The following is a 13,713-nucleotide window of genomic DNA, read 5'->3' on the forward strand; positions in this document are numbered from 1 at the left end:
TACTACAAAAGGGATATGGGAGTGAGTGATTTGTTGTGCTGATGAGGGACCGTTTACTGCCCCTTTAATTGATTTAGTCAGGAAGAGCAGGAAAAAGATTATCTTGGAGAGCACTGAGATGTTTGAGGATCTAAACCCCTCCCAGAAGCAGGAAATGTTAGCCCTTTTGAAGCATCACAAACAGATATTTTCTAACTGGCCAAGTATAACTGATAGGATTGTACATTCTATTGAAACTTCAAGGTCCAGCCCTAATCCTAGCAAGACATATTGTGCTAAAGGAGAAATGCAGAAACAGATCCCAGTAGGGGTTAGATAGCATATTGCAGATGGGGGAAATTACTAAATCAAAAAGCCCCTGGGTGTAAGGATAAATCCATGAGATTTGGTGTGGATTTTAGGAGGTTCAGTGCTATCACCCAACCTGACCCATTCCCCACATCCCGAATAGAGGACCTACTGGAACTATTGGGGGAGAGGGGGGAAGGGAAGATGCAAAATTGATAAGCACGCTGGATTTGACTCATAGGTACTGGCAAATTCCCTTAGATGCTGATGCCCAAGAAAAATCAATTTTATAGTGGAACCTGGCTTATATACATTTAAGACTATGCCTTTTAGATTAATCAAGCAGGGGCTACCTTTCAGGGTCTTGTCAATGAAGTGTTGCAGAGGTTATAGAGCTTTGCCAGGGCATATACAGATGACTTGGTTATTTTCAGTAGCTCGGGCAAGACCACTTGAATCACGTGGGAATTGTGTTACAAAGACTTAAAGGTCTCCAAATGCAAAATGGGAGCTGCAGAGATATCCTCAGACCCAGGGTGGGCAGTGGTTTTGCTTTCCCTGACCCTTTAAAAGTAAAAACTATTAAGAGTTGGCCTGCCCCACAAACCAAGAAGCAGGTCCAATCCTTTATTGCTCTGGCCAACTATCACCAGAGGTTTGTAAAGAGGTTTAGTGACACTGTGGCCCCATAACAGACCTTATAAAACAGGGGAAACCAGATTGGGTGGTATGGACAGAGGCCTGTGAAAAAGGCTTTCAGGACTGTCCAAAGAGCCTGTTTTGGTCAGTTCTGATTTCAGCAAACCATTTATGCTCTGTACTGATGCTTCTAACTTTGGGTTAGGTGCAGTGCTAATGCATGATGGGGTGGGAAACAAGACGCATCCCATTGCCTTCTTGAGTAAAAAACTAACCCCCCACCGAACAGAACTATACTGTCATTGAGCAGGAAAACTATGCCATCATTTGGGCTATTAAGCAACTTAAACCTTATTAGTGTAATACAAAATTTCAGGTTTTGACAGATCATTCCCCCCAAATGTGGTTACACCAAGCTAAAGGGACCAATTCTAGATTATTGCATTGGAGTCTGGCTGTACAGGTTTGACATGGAAATAGTCTATATCAAGGGGAAAGAAAATGCAGTGGCTGACATGTTATCCAGAAAAGAGGGACCCTGCCGCATATTCTGGAGCATCACTGACAACCCTTCCTACACCAGTTTTGTGTTGGGAGGGGTGTCACTGCTGAACCAAGTGCCAGATCTGGCTAAGGCCACAGATGTTAGCAAGAATTGACAGACTCTTAGCAGGAAATCAAACCAGCTTGCCTGTGTGTTAGTTTTGTTCACTACAGTATTAGTCTTATAAAAGTGTATTTAATGTTTAGACTCTATTAAATGCTTGTAAATTGCTGCATGCATTAATCTGACACATAATGTCTGTATTCCATGATTGTGACAGATTTGCACTCACCGCCACGTGCCTCCTGCTGGTTGTTTGAGGATTAGCTTCAAGCCAACACCAACATCCCCAGTCTGCGCACTGTCACTCTTCCTCCCAATTTGCCAGTGGCCCTTCCTGCAGCTGTTAGGACGCACAACACCTTCTTCGTGACTCAGTCCTTTGGCCAAGCCCCAATCCGTGTTCCCCCTTCTGGGGGAGGTTTAGCTCCTCAGGACTCCAGCCACTTTCCTTAGCAGCTACTGCAGTATCTCATTTGCCACTTCCTCAGTGGCACCTGCAGCAACTTATTCTACCATTTCCTCAGTGGCAAGGGGTGGAGGAAAGGACCTGGGCCTGCCTACTACTCCAGATCCCTGCCCAGGGACCCTGTGCATCACAGCCTCCTGCTGCACTTTGAATTCCTCTCCCTGCTGCTATCTTCCTTGCCCACTTTCCCCAGCCCTACCACTTTCTCTGCCCAGCCTCACCCACTCCCAGCAATAAAACTGTCTCAAGTGCCACAGGCCTCTCAGCTTGTAAGAGACACAGCCTTCCCTCTTTGCGCTCCAGCCTGTGACTGCACTGCCCTACCACTCCTTTTATATGGCCTGCTGGCCTTTGATTGGCTCTTCCTCCCAGTCTCTCTCGTATTGGCTGCTGCCCATGGGCTACTTTTAACCCCTTAAATGCCAGTGTGGGGGCAGACATCCCATCACAATGATACAAGATAATATGTAAGTTTTGCTTTATAATTTTGAAAATGTTTGCTTTGAATTTGTGAACCCAGGCATGGGAATCATCCTTCTCACTACACCACCCATCAAAGAGGACTATCAAAAATTAAGTGGGCCATCATGAGGCAAAAGCTTTGTTAATTGCCCCATCTACTAATAGAGAAGTATATGCAGAAGTCCTCGTCCTCTCCTACTGAATGCTGGAAGAGGAAAATAAAAATAGCTGACATAAAGATTTTTCATCTCTTTGCTGTCTTAATTCTCACAGGACCAGAGACATTAAACTAAAGCAGAGATCCCCAGGGTCAACCTGGATCTGCCCTGACATTTTAAATTGACAGATCACTACAACTCTGTCACTCAGAATTTAGAATGCAACACATTTGTGTTATATGCTTGCTTGCTTTAACTCTCTTATTTCTTTGTCCTGATTAATAAACCTTTAACTAGTTTATTAAAGGATTGGCTACAGGAATTATCTTTACTGTCAGATCTAAGATACCAATTGATCTGGAGTAAGTAAATGGTCTTTTGGGGCTGGAAGCAACCTGAATACTTCGTGAGTTTTGGTATAAGTGGTCATTCATCACTATGTCCTGGGTGGCAAGATAGACCACAAAGTCTATCTCCCAGAAACCAGAGTCCATGGTAAGACTAGTGTGAGTGACCCAGGAGTTCACATTTGTTACTGGTTTGGTAAAATCTAGATATAGAATGTATCACTAGTTTGGGGTGTGAGTGTGTGTGTGTGTGTGTGTGTGTGTGAGAGAGAGAGAGAGAGAGCGCGCGCACACAATTGGCCTGCATGACTGCCTACCTTGTGTATTTAGGCATGGCGGATCTGTTTAAATTTGTTGCCCTGAAAAACAGAGTATTTGAGATATTTTGAAAAACATTAACTTAAATTTTCGAAACCAAAGAGGCAGATCCTTAGCTGGTGTAGATTGTCATAGCTCCATCATGGAAACTTGCACACGCTAAGGATTTGCCTTGAAATCTGCAGTATAGTCTTAATTCTAAAAAAAAAAAAAAGTTCAATATTAATGCTGGGACATCAAAAATATATTTATATTTAATTATAACTAATTAATAGAGTCCCTAGATTATATAATAATCCAAGTGTTTGATATAAAAACTCAGACAAGACTTGAGGACGGAAATGAAGATGTAATTGAAGTGGTATATACATGTTTCTGTATCTTCTTATATATGTTAGTAGAGATGAAACAATTTCCCTAGAATAACTGGGAAATCTATAAACATATAAATCAGCATTGATAACTATGGTCAAGGGATCAACAGATTTCCTTCAAAAAATTCACTGAAAAAATAAAATTAAGATAGAATTTTAATACAAATTTCTGAAGACAAAACCTAGCTATACTGTATTTCTGTTGTCAATATGTTTTAGGGAACAATACAATTTTTAATTACAGGAATTTTTTTTATTTATTTATAGTCTATATCACTTCATATGTATTACTAACCAGTTATGTAAAGATATTGTTAACCAGTTGCTGCATTCTGCCTTTGAACGTGACTGTGTTTAGCAGCTGGTAAAATGATCTTTGTGTAGTCATTATTAGAGGCTCCTCAATATTAACCCAGTTAAAGTTAATGGCCAAACTCCCATTGATTCACTAGAAGTATTACTGGAACTAAGAAAAGGAGAGTATTATCCCCTAATCAGGGTGTGTAGTTTTTCCAAACTAAATCACATAAATGGAGGCCATACACTCAATGTTAGGAGCATTATATAAACATGTACTACATAAATAAATTATTAGTCTCTTCAGTTATCTGAATTTCTAAGGACATTAGAAAATGGACTGCCAAAAATAAAAGAAGACTTAATATGTGTGAAGGAGTAGCAATCTAAATATTGCAGAATGTATCAGCACTCTCACATCTAGACTCTTTATTAAACTTACTGTAGGAAACAGAAGCATCCTGAATATCCCTGATAATCTTTAAAAAAATTAAATTATCACTTTCTAGTGATATGCAATACCTCTTCAGCTGAATCTGAGGACTTTTTTTCTAAAGTGGACTTACTAATATGCTTAGGAAAGCATTGTTCAGATCTAGTTTTACTAAGCAATTGCCTTTAATACCATGAAATGTTGCGTTAGCCAGATACAAGTCAGATACAAGAAAGATACAAGTCAGATACAAGAAAGATACAAGAAAGGTGTGCGTTAGCCAGATACAAGTCATTGGGCTTAATGTAGAGATAACTGGGAGAAATGAAATGGCCTGTGATATATAGGAGGTTAGACTAGATGATCTAATGTATCTAAGCTCTGTGGATCGATTAATAATTGCTGGTGCCGCCAGTGGCCAGTGCAGATAAAAGCCCAGGCTCAGCTTCCACAGGTAAAAGAGACCTTGGGATTTCACTGGTGGATCTTGTGCTTATGGGAGAAGGGGAGACCTGAAGTCTTCACAGAATGAGGTCCCCCTTTGGTACCCGTCTACTCCCCATTCAAAGGCAGAACGGTTTCAGAAGTGAGTTGAATCCTAAGGGTAGGCTAAGGAGAGTCTATCCCAAGTAATAGGTTATATGGTGGGAACCTGGTAACTCCAGAGTAGGGAGGGGAGAGGAGAGGGACAGAATGGAGCCTATAGGGCCCATCCCAAGTATTAAGTTAATAAAATTGCAGCCGGACATTTCTGTGTGTCTTTGTTCACCTGTGTGTCCTGATCAATCTGCAATGAAGTCAATAGAAAGACTCCCATTAACTTCAATGGGTGTTGAATCAGCCCCAGCCTATGTACAACATTGGTTCAGAATATAATGTATGAAGGAACAATGAACAGGTGCAAAGAGAGGTGATTCTCTTTGCTCAGTATAATAAATATCCAGATCTACAATGTTGTGTCAACAACAACAAAAATCATTCTGAGGACCAAGTTTGTACATAAGGGATTATCAAATGATCAAAATAAAAGTGGTTTTCAGGTTTCATTAGTCTTGTACATGAGGTCTTAGTTTAAGCACTCACAAAAAAATTGGTGCATAGCAAAACTTCCACCATTTACATTAGTTTTACTTGAATAAATAAAGGAAAATCTATTCTCCATAGACTTCTGGGATTATATGAAATTGGATTTCCTTATTAAATACCGTGTTTCTATTTAAAATGTGTAATGTACTGTATACTCTGTTGAGTCCCTGATGTACTGCAAGTTTGACGTTTAACACCACAAAGCAGAAGGGATTCGAGCGTCTCCTTTGAGATGAAGGGAGGGAAAAGAGAGATAATAGCAATCAGTTGTATGTTACACTGCTTCAAACATACCCTAGAACTGATAGGGAATTAATGTGAAGGAGTTTATTCTCATATTGAGGCTCAGAGTCATTATGAGTGGAATCAATTATCCTGAGTGGTTTCTCTGTAAATTGAGGACTCAGCTAGGTCAGCATGGTTCTTTTCATGCCTGGCCCACTAAAATTTCATTTCCTTTTGAAGGTTTATTATGGTAGTATGTCTGTTTGAAAGCAAAGGACAATTTAACTGATAAAATCAGTTGCCTTAATTAAAAGTGTTGAAGGTCAAGCAGGTAACAAATCTTAAAAATGGTTAAGTTACACATTTACAACAACTATTTGTCTTAAACCAGCATGGCAGTTTCCAATTAACATTCTTTAAGGGTGCACTTTGCACAACATTCACAGAAAGAGGGTAACTATGTGTTAGGCAACAACAATTCATTGTCTGCACTTATTGTTTGCTTGTCTATTGCAAATCCTGCAAATTCAGTTGTTCTGGAGGATATACTTTCTGCAAAGGCGCACACACTCATTTTTCAGCAAGACTGAAAAATAACAAGACAATGTTGGGAACAATAGGATAGATTACGAACAGACTGTGAAGAAAAAGTCTCCTCCCCCCCTAAAGACAAAGGATTTTATCTTTGCTTAGGGCATGAGCTTAATCCACCACTAAACTCATAACTGATTACCGGGATCAGCTGTTACCAACACTGTTACATTCCTGTCTAAAATACAGACAAAGGCAGAAAACAATTGAGTCATGGTGCAGCTGCAACACACAGCATGAAACTAATCCCAGCTGAGCTGCACAATCTCCACCAACAGCCGGCACACACCAAAGTGGGTGTGATTAATGAATGATTCACCAAATATATGGTCTAATTAAATAAATGGTTAATTACTAATTAGCATGTGATTTATGCTGCTAAAAGCATTTAGACATGTCAGATATAAACCTTACATTAAAGATGTATATAGCCATAGATATATATACATATACAAAACCATGATCAGTATGCACATTCTTCTTTTATGACACATCAAGCCAAACCATCTCTGGCATTGTAAAAAAAATAATGTAACCTTTACTTAATGGGCATTCTATACTGGAGATGCAGAACATTATTGTGCATTACATTCTTTGAAATGCTGCAAACTTCAGTCTTTCATCGTAGGACCCTGCATACTTTGTTCAGATGGATTTTAAGCAGAACCCAACTATTATTTTATCAATCAGCTACGCACACATAACATATCCACTATAGATTAGCAGATGAATTTAGAGTGAGTTATTTGCCACCTGTCCCCCTTAATACATAACAATTTACTTAGGGCCAGTTTCAGTAATAGCTTACTTTGGAAGTAATCCCATTGATTTCAATGGGATCACTCAAGGAGTAAAGTACTACTCAGAGGAAATAAGGGTAGCAGAATCTGATCCTTAATTTTTCCTTGCATGTTCAAAAGCTGTAATTCTCTGTAAGTCAAATCATGAAGTCCTTTCTTAAGCAAAATTCATTCCATGGATAAAATATTACTTGTTCTAATGTGAAGGGACTGATCAGGTTATAGAGAAGGAATTTCTATTTAACTCAGTTTTGCAAACATCCAGGTCAGACAGCAACAAAAAATACATTTTGTGGACTGCATGCATTAAATAACTCCTGTAGTTTTGCTTCCCTAGCTGTTCTGAAAGCCAGAGATAGTTGACTTAAAATTTTGGCACATATAGAAAAATCCCATCCCACCCACCAACTTACACTCTGAAAGTCCCGATATAACATATGGATCCCATCTTTCCTTATCAATTAAGTTATACATATATGGAAAAATAATTAGAAACATAGGTGAATGGATGGAAGTTTTCAACAGCTGACAAAGTGCAGATACCAGTGGTAATAACCATGTGCTTTGTAATGACTATACTCTTCAGTGAGAAGTCATTACTCTGCTGTATGTAGTTTTCAATTTTTCATTCAGAAACTCACCAAACAGGCAAACTAAATACCCTTCAGCTGCTTATTTTTTCATGGTAATTTTAAACCATCCGATGCATTGTCACAAATGACAGAAGACATGAGGGGTTAGTTTAAAACGATTGTTGACTCTGAATTAAAACTACATTCTGGAAAGTAAGTTATGTCTTATTAAATAACCGATTACAAATGTTTAGCCACAGTGCCCTCTAGCTGCCTTAATTTTAATTTCATAATTTCAGTTCAATTTTCAACATGCATAAGCAGCGAATTCTTGAATGAGCCACTAGCTTTGTAACAGTGTGAAAGGAATTTGTGTCTAGAGATTGCTGTAGGGACTGTATAAAAATAGGTCAGAGTTCATCAACTTGTTTTACTTTATCATGACTTAAAAAAGTAGAATATCTTGTTAGCCAATACATATATGCTAGGAATAGTATTCAGCACATTAACAGGGATTATGAGCATGGTACTTATATAATATGTTTTATATATGACTGTTGGGAAGTTATGTTAACTGCGTGTATTATGCACGTCTCACAATTCAATTCACCCATGTCAAGTATCCGACTGCATTTTGCAAAGCTGAAGTCAGCTTTGGCATTAGAAAATAGGAAATTTGTCAAAGCAAAAAATGCATGAAATCCCCCCCTCACACACACACTTATCAGTGCGGGGGAGAAATTGATGGGGCTGGTGGTGAAATGGGGACATTGTTTCAGCAAGGGAGGGAAACACTTGCCAGGGGACAATGGGTAGCTCCTTCCCTGGGAGTCTCTAGCGCCCTTTGGCTAGCTGGGGATAATGGGTGCTGATTGGCCAGCATTCCCCAGCTCCCAGGATTTAGCCCAGCACAAGGACCATATGGAGCTCTTCTGACAGCTTTCAGCAGCAGCAGTCATTGTCCTCCTCCTCCTTCTCTGGGATGCAGAGGAAGGTGGCTAGTGGGAGCTGCAGAGGCTGCCTGCCACATCTGAGAACTGCGAGATCCCCCCCCACACACACACTGCCCACAGCTGCTCAGATCTCTGGGTTCCCACCATCGCACATGGCGCTCCAGAGCCCCTCCCCACCCCATCCTCTGGGATCTGCAGGGGCCACCCATGGAAGCAGGGAGTTGCAGGGCCCACTGGTGGCTCAGAGCTCTGGGTCCCCCACACTGCCTGCAGCAGGTTGGAGCTCCGGGGCCAGCGGCTCGGAGCTCTGGGTCACCCACCCACCATGGCTGGGAGCTCCAGAGTTGCGGGAGCCCTGTCGCCCCAGGGCTGATGCAGAAAATGTCACAGAGGTTTCCAGAAGTCACGGAATCCAACATCCATGAGCTCTGTGACAAAATCTTATCCTCAGTAATAGGGGTGCCCTTCCACAGGCACAGGAGGGACCCCCCCTGCCCTTATGGAGGCACTGAGCGTAGTGGCCTCAGAGGTGGGCTAAGTCTCATAGAAGCAGCTCTGTCAGGGAACTGTGGGCTTGGGAGCGCAGCCCTGTGGGGAAGGATGTGCTCAGTCTTTGCAGGAATGGAGCTCAGGCGAGGACCAATGACCTGCAACAGGCTCAGGAGAAGAGTCACAAGTTGAGGGGAGCAGCGGGGCAGCAGCTGGGACCTTGGTGTGGACAGTCCATTTTGCAGATGGTGGTGAGTTAAAAGAGTGTGTCCTACTTAGTTGGAACCCAGAATTCCACATAGAGGAGGTTCACGGGATGGATTTGGATTGTGAATTTGAGGCTAGCAAGGGTCTGAGCCTCACAGAGGTGGATGAAGATGACAAAGAGCAGGTGAGTGGCCCCTGGGCCTGCACCTCACTCCCATAACCTGCCAAGAGTCCAGTAATCATCCTTAGGATGTGGCAGTGGGGTTCATTGGCAGCCCTCAGATACTGAAGGAGGGGATTGTGAGCCTCAGCATTCAGGGGCAAGGGTGGCAGCCCAAGTCCCTCCTCCCTTGGACATCCCTCCTCAAGGGAATGGGATGATCTGGCAAAATCATTGTCATTGGTGGCCCATAGATTGGGCCTGCCTGATAAAAGTAGGCCTCTCTCAGATGAAAGGGTAGCACTGTCACAGGTTTGGGATGGGACTGATATCCTGCAAAGGAATATGGAGCAATTAGGGAGGTTCCCCCTGTCACCAAGTGGCATCATTCCTAACGAAACACAGGCAGGAGACTCAACAGCTGATGTCCCTAGAACTTACACGGGATCCAATCACCCACTCAAGAATCATCTATCTAAAGCGGTTAAAGAAAAGATCTGGAAAGGGGATTTGTGGATTTATTTACCTTACTGTTTAGGGAAGAGCAGACAGAGGAAGGGAGCAAAAAGCACAAACATGCAGAGGACAAACCCCATAGACCGAAGGTGCCTCAAACTCTTGAGAACTGGTCCACAGCCTTTCGCATTTATACGAGTATAATTTGTGCAAGGAGCACTGAAAAGTGTATTTCCTTGTTTAATATGAGGACTTAACAGTGAGGGCACATGCTACATATGGAGATGGGTAGCCTGGTTAAGGTATGATAGAGAATTTAGTGTATGACTCCTTATTATGCTGCCCAGTTGGCTTTCACAGACAGCAAGTTGCCAGTGCCAAAACCTTGGCTTCAAAATGCAGATATAAAAGCCAAATGTGTACTTTGCATTTAACGATGGGAAATGTTTTCATTCCCAAAGCAGGTACAAACACTGATGTAGGAGGTGGAGGGCTCAGCATAACTCACGCTTCCATTATGGGGGAAAGGGCCGTTCCAACAGGGCTGTAGGGTCTACAAAGTCCCATTGCTTCAGGAGATGCTACAGGGGGAGGCAATAACCATGGAAAAAGCTCCTTCTCCAGTTAAGATACAGGTGTTGTTGTGGGACTTGTTACTAGACGACCCTAAGAAAAAAGGACTCTGCCTATTTATGAAATGGATTTTCAGCTGGTTTTCAAATCTCTTATGAAGGCTTGAGGTGTCACTTCTGGACAGAGAACCTGAATCTGTTGAAGGCTTTGAGCATATAGTAAGGCAAAGATCACCACAGAGGTGGCAGCAGAGAGACAGGCAGGCCCTTTCTGATATATTGTGCATATCTCCCCTGGGTGTGGTACCGAAGAAGGAGAGGGGGAATCCATCACCTGTCCTACCTCCAGGGCTCATCGGTAAATGGCCATACTGATCCCCAGCAGTGTTCAGTGAGATATTCACCATTTTGAAACTGCAGTAGCCATGGTTAGGGATTGTGACCCTGGGCTGCTGTTGGCAAAATGTAACATCAGTCTGCATTCTGGTTGCTTCCAGGGCATCCCAGGGATTTTAACCTGCTTGGATCTCCGTTTGAGGACCAGTACTATTTTGATAAAACCATGCCTTGGAAGACATAGGCTTTGGGGTTTACTTTCAAGAAAAGTGGGGTGCACAGTGGTGGCCATAAAGCTGGGTGACTCAAGGTATTACAGGGGACATCACCTTCCTTGAGTTTTTTCCTATACTAGTGGCAGTCACTCTTTGGGGAGCAAACTTTCAGAACAAGAAAGTCCATTTCTGGTGCAACTACCAACCTGTGATCCATATTGGAAACAGACGGTTGGCTAAGACTGCTCAGTAATAAGGCTGATGAGGGCCTTCATTTTATGCTGCCTGCTGCTTAACAACCTTTTTTCATGCAGCACAGGTCCTGGGTGTGGATAACGATGTTGCCAATGCTCTCTCAATGTCAGGATGACACATTCCGGGAACTTGCTCTGCTGGCCAGCAAGGATCCAGGCAATGCTCCAATAACTCAGGAGCCTTGGCTCAAGACAGCTGTGGGATTAGTAGAGGACTCTTGCTCCATGGACAGAAGCTACACAGAGTGTATGCAATAACTGGATTTGCGGGGCACTCTGTAGTGCATTGGGTCCACGAGAGGCCAGGCAGGACAGCAGCTAGATCTTAACTGGGCTCCAGGGCCTAAGCAGTTTGTATCCAGTAGTTCGGCAGAAGAGGCGTGCATTGGGATTAGCTCAAGAGAAGTTAGCTCAAGTAAGGTTAAGCAATAGGCAGAGCCCTCCATACTGAGTAGAATGCCTTTTGTGTCCACACACTTACTCCTAAATACACAGAGTAAAAAAGGGGTGGGATGTGGATTAAGAATGTGTATATCTAAAGAAGCATGACCTTAAACTTAATCTTTAGCATGCAAATGAGGTGTTTGGTTATGCATTCTCCTTTTGGGTCTCACACCTGTTAATAGACAGGAGTAACCTGGTAATTATAAAACTGCACTTGCATTAATACAGGAATAAAGTGTGGCAGGGTGATAATTCTGGATCCTGAGAGGATGAGAGATACCAATGGGAATCTTGGTCCCTTTGAAGTCAGTGACCTCAGTAGGGCAGGATTTCATCCCCAAATACTAGGATGCAAAGGGGAACAAGACATGGTGAGGCTGCAAGAACTACTCAAAGTTTGAACAGTACTTTGGTATAAAGATGGCAGTGTGTTACTCTTATTTTTGATCGCAAGGAATTTCCTTGGCAAGTAGTTGCAGGAGGTATGATTTAAATATGTAAGTGAAAACTCCAGGGGGCACGAGTTCTCTGCCACCCTCTGTTGGTGAACAGAGGGAAGTATGGCTACAGAGAAAGCTTTATTTACATAAGGTTTTGTGATAGGGTCTTCCATGGCCCGGCAGCCTAGTGGCTAGATCACTCATCTTTCAGTCTGTAAGTCTAAAGGGAGTGGTAGGGGCACCCGAACTTGCCTCTCTAATGTGTCCCAGCCTCGGACCCTGTGTAGATCAATCCCTAAACAGGGGAGATGGGGTTTCCCTCCCATCAGGGAGTCAAGACCTGTTTCCCCAGGCTACTTCCTACAAGTGTCTTCAGTTTGGGGTTTGGCCCTGCTAGCCCAGTTGCCCCAAGTGCTGGAGTTTATTTGCCACCTCCCCTTGGCAGGGGAGCCCTTCCTTGCCTCAAGTGGCTGCACTGTCTGGCAGGTCACTGATCCATCTCTTCGAGCAGGCAGACAGAGCTCCTGCTTCCTCACTGGTCGGCCCCTAACTTAGCCAGGCTCCATTCTTTTCTTCCCCCTCCAGGCCTGGCTTTGGCTGCAGGTATAGTGGCCAGGGCTAGCTGAAGTCAAAGGTTTTATTTAAGCCCCGCTATACTGAATGTTCCCTCACAGGTTTCTACCCAGATCTCCTCCTATGACACTTTGGGGGCCATTATAACAGCATAGAAATTCAGAATTGATTGGGTAGTAGAACTGAACTGAGAAAGGGGAAAAGGGTTCCTATGGCAAGGACTCTGCTCAGGGGTCATATGCCCTACTAGTTTCCTTCCCCATGAGGATCCTATGCTACTGAGAGGATTTTGCAGCAAGAGATGATGCAGAGATAACTCCTCATCAGGGTATAATGCAGGAAGAGCCTTTCACTGAAGCCACAGAGGACAGCGGCAAAGCTGAGTGAACTCTGCTGAGGATCCTTCTATTCAGCCACTAAATAAAGCTGAAATAACTATAGCTGGGTTACGTGGTAGAGCTAGGCAGGGACTGGAAACAAGCACACGTCAGGACTCTGGGACTACTCTACCCACTGACACACCTGACCATGAGTGAGGTTTAGCGAATGAAGGGTAAGTGATGTGGTAAAAGGACATTTGCCTAGTGAACATTCACACTGGTAGATGGTGAATAGAACTGACTTTGGCCAAAGGCACTGTGGGCAAGTGTTTTATTTATCATTCATGTAGATATATACTATTATTGTGTTCCCTTTTTCCTTAATAATGTTTTCCTTCTTTCAGACACAGACTCAATCAATGCTCACAAATGAGGAAGGATTGCCTACTAAAGGTGCTCAGGGAAGGTATTTAGTGGTCCCAGAAATTTTGGGTGGGGATTGAAGCTGGTGGTATGTGTTAATTTTAAGAGGGACACCTAGATATTTGAACCCAGCCCTTGTTACTGCCATCACCACTTGTGAGAAGGGTTACAAATATATCCAAAAAGTACATGGGTATCTTTTATATCA

The 13,713-nt window shown here is 42.9% G+C and overlaps 1 protein-coding gene across 6 annotated transcripts in view; it reads right to left on the minus strand.

The window, feature by feature from the left end:
• The window catches only part of TMEM117 (transmembrane protein 117), a 253,739-nt gene that overhangs the window by 166,825 nt on the left and 73,201 nt on the right, over positions 1 to 13,713 (minus strand). Inside the window, exon 1 of one of the 6 annotated variants that reach the window (XM_067564171.1) lies at positions 1,764 to 2,420. The exons of the other annotated variants lie outside the window; for them this stretch is intronic. The gene's annotated coding sequence lies outside the window, so the exon portion shown is untranslated. Of the gene's footprint in view, positions 1 to 1,763; positions 2,421 to 13,713 lie in introns of those variants that run through there. 6 annotated transcript variants of the gene reach the window in all.

Source organism: Emydura macquarii, unplaced genomic scaffold (assembly GCF_026122565.2).
Source record: "Emydura macquarii macquarii isolate MOO-44397 ecotype Brisbane River unplaced genomic scaffold, CSIRO-AGI_Emac_v2 contig_2636, whole genome shotgun sequence".
Lineage (NCBI taxonomy): Eukaryota > Metazoa > Chordata > Testudines > Chelidae > Emydura > Emydura macquarii.